This window comes from Lycium ferocissimum, chromosome 12, assembly GCF_029784015.1.
Source record: "Lycium ferocissimum isolate CSIRO_LF1 chromosome 12, AGI_CSIRO_Lferr_CH_V1, whole genome shotgun sequence".
In the NCBI taxonomy this organism is placed as follows: Eukaryota; Viridiplantae; Streptophyta; class Magnoliopsida; order Solanales; family Solanaceae; genus Lycium; species Lycium ferocissimum.
The window spans coordinates 24,368,039-24,374,638 of record NC_081353.1 but is presented as its reverse complement, the minus strand read 5'-3'; the positions used below and the strand labels follow the sequence as shown (position 1 = coordinate 24,374,638).

At 34.7% G+C, this 6,600-nt stretch overlaps 1 pseudogene; it reads left to right on the top strand.

The window, feature by feature from the left end:
• The first annotated feature begins 882 nt into the window (after positions 1-882).
• On the top strand, positions 883-3,598 carry LOC132040010 (putative receptor protein kinase ZmPK1; annotated as a pseudogene).
• Positions 3,599-6,600: the final 3,002 nt, after the last annotated feature.

Here is a 6,600-nt window from a genome sequence, read left to right as displayed (position 1 = left end):
AAGGAATTCATTTCTACAATGTAACGTATGAATCACTTCAAAATGCAAGACAAATTTTGTCTTTAAATAGACATGAGTGGTTACAGGCTTTCATAAAAGACTCATCTTCTAGTTTGACTATTGCCTTACTAAAGACTTATTACTAGTTTGACTATTGCCTTACTAAAGACTTATTATTTCTAGTTTCATAACAACAGGAATATTGAAAATACGGTTAAAATTCATCTCCACATGTAGTACTTTGGACAAAATCTTTATTATCGCGAAATCGATTGTAGCTTGATTTAAACTGGCCGCCTTAAACCTGTCTTCAACCCGTTGAATCATTGGCTCTGATATCACTTGTTGGGATCAAAATAATCAGGACGTCATGTGGAAACTAATAATTGCAAACCTTGAACGACGATAAATCAGATGACAAAGAAAACTCTATTAAAAAAAGTATAATATTTAATATGATTTGGTCAAGTGACTTACATATTGAGAAAAACTAATATCAAAAGCATAAACTATTGAGAGAATAATCTCCCCCTAAACAAGACTTTTCTAATGACTGCATTGTGGATGCTATTGTGTTGTTTATGAGAAGAAAAAATCTTCTATTTATAAAAGTTTAAATTTTCTCCTCCAAGAAATAGGATAGATATAGTAGAGTCGTTTTCCACAAACAAAACCTTTTCTATCCAGAAATATCTTTTGAAGTAAAACACAATTATGATAAACTTCAAATAAGGTAGAAAATTCAGGGCAAACCCTAACAGAAGAGAAGTTTGGAACAGTTGTAAGAGAAGGAATTCGTTTCTAAAATGTAACGTTTGAATCACTTCAAAATGCAAGACAAATTTTGTCTTTAAATAGACATGAGTGGTTACAGGCTTTCATAAAAGACTCATCTTCTAGTTTGACTATTGCCTTACTAAAGAATTATTACTAGCTCTGCTTTACTGCACTATATAAGAATTTGACATACTAGCTTTTTTTATGTACTAAAACTAGTCTCATACTTCAAAAATGCATAAGCCAGTGTTTTACCTTGTTGTTCACTTTTCACTACTCCTAGTAGCACCAATTTCATCATTCTCAATTATCACTAGTTTGAGTAAAGGTTCCTCTCTTTCTACTTCCCAAGATACAGTGATTTCATCGCCCAACGGTGATTATGCAGCTGGTTTTCACGCAGTTGGTGAAAATGCCTATAGCTTTGCTATATGGTTTAGCAATTTAGTTGGTGATGACAAAAATTACTCCATAGTCTGGATGGCTAACAGAGACAAACCTGCGAACGGAAGGCACTCGAGCCTTTCCTTAACCAAATCGGGCAATCTTGTTCTTACTGATGCTGGCCAGCGCAGACTTTGGGAAACTGAGATGCAATCAAATGCCTTTGTTGAATTGGAACTCCTGGACAATGGCAACCTTGTTCTTGCAGCCTCACAAGACAAAAGTATTATTTGGCAAAGTTTTGATACACCAACTGATACACTCCTTCCAGGACAAGCACTGAAAGAAAATTCGAAGCTTGTGTCTCTAAGAAGCTCAACCAATTATTCATCAGGCTTTTACAATTTACACTTTTCTGATGATAATGTTCTCCAGCTTCTTTATAAAGGCTTAGAGAGGTCAGGTGTTTACTGGCCACCCACATATATGACAAGCCTGCAAGCTAAGAGAAGTACCTACAACGATAGCAAAATTGCGATGCTCGACCGTTTGGGTCAATTTAACTCGACCGACAATTTCAGCTTTAGAACTGTTGATTATGGTGAAGGAGGCATCCAAAGAAGATTAAAACTAGATATTGATGGGATCATCCGAGTGTACAGCCTGAATAAGCAGAGGACTAGTTGGGAAGTTTCTTGGCAGCTTGCTTGGGAACCCTGCAAGGTTCATGGACTCTGTGGGTTGAACAGTTTTTGCACTTATAGACATGATTCTGGTAGGACATGCACTTGCCTACAACATCATAAGATGAAAAATGTGACGGATTGGTCTTATGGATGCGAACCTGATTTTAAACTTTCTTGCCCTGATAGCAATAGGGTGGATTTTGTTCATCTTCATCATGTTGTATTCTTCGGGTATGACGTTACATATGATACAAATGTCACCTTGGATAAATGCAAACAAAGATGCTTACATAACTGTGATTGCAAAGGATTTCAATTCATCTATATTATAGATGATGGCGTCTATAACTGCTATTATAAGGGACTGCTCTTCAATGGGTACCGCTCACCAACTTACAATTATTCAATTTATATTAAAATGCCCAAGGATGTACGTGGTCCAGATGAGGAAGATCCCATAGGCAAATTGCAGTGTGAAAGAATACACGAAGTGTTGCTGGAAAGAACTTACAGACGAAAAGAGCAGCATGGATGGTTAAAGTCATTTATTGGGTTTACTGTTGCACTTGGAGTGTTCGAGATCATATGCCTCGTCTCTTATTTGATTACAACCCTCTCTAATGCAACATTTGATCAGGTTTATATTCCAGTTGTCTATAGGTTCAAGAGATTCACCTATGCCGAGCTAAAAAAGCAACTTCTAATTTCAGAGATGAAATTGGACAAGGAAGTGGCGGTGTCGTGTACAAAGGCACATTATCGGACAACAGAATAGCAGCCGTCAAGTGTCTCAAATTAGAAGCTAACCAAGGAGAAGCTGAATTTCTTGCAGAGGTGAGCACAATTGGCAAACTTAACCACATGAACTTGATAGGCATAAGTGGTTATTGTGCCGAGGGAAAACACAGGCTCCTAGTGTACGAGTACATGGAGCATGGTTCTTTAGCAGATAATTTACATGCCAACAATATTCTTGATTGGCAAAAGAGGTTCGAGATAGCTCTGGGAACGGCAAAAGGTCTTGCTTACTTACATGAAGAGTGTCTAGAATGGGTTTTGCATTGTGATATAAAGCCTCAGAATATTCTCTTGGACACAAATTACGAGCCAAAGGTAGCTGATTTTGGTCTCTCAAAGCTATTAAACCGAGGTGGAGTGGACAAACTAAGTTTTTCCACAATAAGGGGGACAAGGGGTTACATGGCCCCTGAATGGATTTTTCACCATCCCATCACCTCCAAAGTTGATGTCTACAGCTATGGAATAGTACTGCTAGAATTGATCACCGGAAAGAGCCCAAACCGAGCTCAATGTAATAACGTGGATAATGATGAGATGCAAGATATGACAATGCTTGTTACTTGGGTTCGAAAGAAGATTCATGGACTGGAGCAAAGTGCCTCACAAATTCAACAAGTTGCTGATCCTGCTTTGGATGGTAATTACAATGTGGAGCAAATGGAAGTTCTTATAAAAGTGGCTTTGCAGTGTTCAGAAGAAGACAGAGATGCAAGACCTACAATGAGCCAGGTGGTGGATATGCTACTAGTGTAAACAAAAATATTTATGTAGAAGTAGTTGCACGCTTGTTATAGCCTATTAGACCGGCCTGCTTCTTATCCAACAACTCACCTAGACCCTATAGGTAAGTTATTTTTCAGTTGTCTAATTTTCTGTTCATTTTCCGATGAGTTTTAGCACCATGTGATGGATATAATATATAACCAAAATAGATAAATAAAAGTATAAAATCTCATAGTTTGGATTAAGAAATGTATTTTTGGACAAAGTTATTAGACTTGTTGAATGTAAGCATTCAATCCAAAATCTTAAGGCAACAGATGAAGTGGCTTCGAGATATTATAAATCCCTTTGGAAAACTTTATACAACCAATGGTGGTAGATTTTTTCACTAACACCCTCAATCACGTGCAGCCCGATTTTTAGGTTCACACCTGGACTTTTGTCTTTCTTTCTTTCTTTCTTTTTTTTCAATCACACCTGGACTGAAAATTCTTCTTTGTTCTTGTTGTTTTTTCGCATTTTTAAAGTAGAGAGAGAGAGAGGGGACAAGGCTTAACTGGAGCGGAATAGAGGGAGATAGATTAGGAACTCGATGGACTAATTGAGAGAGAGAGATAAGCGTAGAGCTACTTTATAGTGAGATAAACAATAATACTTTTACTATTATCTTTTTATATACTAGTCTCTGGACACGTTCGTTGCACGTGTATCTTTAAATTTTTTGATACATGATTAAATTTGAATACCAAGCTAAAATTATTAAAAACATTTTCCCGAGTTTCCAAAATAAAGATTAAAGAATAAAGTACAACTATTTGAAAATGATGAATATGATAATTGCTGATCTACAATTTTATTGACAGTAATTAATAATTTGAATAAAAGACTATTTCTCCTTGTCCTATACGTATGCAAGACTGGGACTCTGTCCAGACTTGCAAGCTTTTGGACACTGCTTTGTAAATATCAACTTGGTAAATAAAATTTTTACTTACCAAAAAAAAAAAAAGAAAAAAAAAGAGACTATTTCTCTCTGCAAGCAATCGAATGGGTAAATTATAATGTATAAGAATAATGCTATATTACATTCGAAGAGATTGAACGATTCAAATATGAAACTCTTCATTATCATTTAAAAGCAAATATAATTACGAAAGACCAATCTGTGATATTAATTGTGATCAAACAAAAGTTAATTAATCAAATTTCAAGAAGATGGAAAAAGAAGACCAAAAATTAAGCACATAAAGGTTAACACAAGTCTTATTTCACCTTCACAGACCACTTCACCACCGATCAAGTTCCGGCTCGAAGCAAGAAGCAAGAGCGCAAAGAGCTGTGTGAAAGCCATTGCGCCTTAGCACATCCCTTTTCTTGAATGAACAAAACCAAATGATTCTTCTAAAATGATTATTCCTCAAAATTGCTCCTTCTGATGCAGCGGAACCATGACAATTCGGAATATATCTCCCTCACCCATCCTCACTAGCTATCTGAACATCGCTATCCCTCTTGATTTCTTTTCACTTGAAGAATTCTATTGCCCACATAATTTAAGGTGAAAAAATTATTTACTTATCAACATTTGTATTTTTAAAAATTCACATGACACACTGCTAATTATTTAGTAAAAATTATTTGTGTGAGAAATAGGGTAAATGAAACAAAAAATTTCCAAGCACAGTAACCCATGCACACATATAGAAATGAAGACATAACTGAATAAAGAGAAATAGGAACAGAGGAAAAGGGCAAAAAGTATACCTGTTGTTGCAAAATCGATGAGTTTTTTAGGGGAAAAAAATGATACAGTGCTTGGGTAATTGCCGTGCACTTTTATACAGTAAAATAAAGCATGTAAAAATATAACATGTACAGTGAAAGATGAAAGAAAATGTGTAACTGAAATTGATTATGACTAATTATTAACAAATTTAAAGTTGTTAATTATTACTACGTGGAAATGGAACGTTGGAAGATTTAAGGGGAAAACTGAAATGTAAATTTAAAGTCATATGTACGTGGAAGATGGCCCATTATGTTTATGTATATATAAGTTTGGTTTTAATAGATGCACATGGTCTTTTATTTGTTTTTAATGCAATTAACTCTTCACATTCTTCAGATTTTAATAGTAATGACTGAATTCATCTTTTATATTTTACTATTTATTGTAAGATGCATTTACATTTTAGTACAAAAATATTATATAAATAATTTTTCAATCTCTAGATGATATGCATGAAAGTTTATATTCAAGACCAGGGGCGGATCTACCTTATGAGGTAGGGATGTCATGCCACCCGCACGCTTCGGCAAAAATTCCAAGTATGTATGCAAATATCTGTGGTGAAATCTATTTAGATGTTAAATGGCACTTTGAGTAAATAAACTCGCTCGGGGGCCGTGGTTTGAGCGAGCCACTTAAGGTCTTTGTGTCTCCGAGTTCGATTCCCACAACAGGCATTTACAAATATGTTTTTGCCCCTACACACTCGCCTCTCTTTCCTCCTCCTAGTTCTTTTCCTTTTTTTCTTCTTTTTCTTCTTCATTGTTGCTTAAAATAAACTCTCTCATCATCATCTTTTTCTTTTTCAATTTACTTACAACAACCATTATTTTGTTTCTTTAATTAAAATTTACTTCATAAAAAATTTCTTTTGAATTGATTTTATTTAATTAACATATAATTTTCTCTTTCGATGACGTGATATTCATCTATATTGGAGGATAATTTGAGCACCATTTTATTAACTTTTAACAGATCAAAAGGGTTTGTTTTGCTAGATATTTTGTGTTGATTCTTATATTTTGAAAATTTGAATCTTTTTTTTTTTTTTGGCAAACAATTGCCATAAAGCTTGATAATTGAGACCGAAAAAACTAACTCAAAATATTGAATGTAAATTAATGTTGTCAAATAAAGAATATGTAATAATTAAGCTACATATTAGCAAATACTAATTGGATGCGCTCATTCAAGAGTTATTTGTTTTTGTCGTTTTCTTCTAGACTAGAATTTAAATTTTTAAATCAAATGTGAAAAAAGCTAAACCAGACGGAACTTATTTATTTATTTACGAATAAAAGAGATAATAGACCTAATCGAATTAACCCAAAATTAACTTAACCGGCCTATCCTTCCTATCCGGTCTTTGGGGTTAGTGATAGGTATTGCCTATATTTAATAGTGGCACCCGCAACCTCCAAATCCTGAATCCGCCTCTGT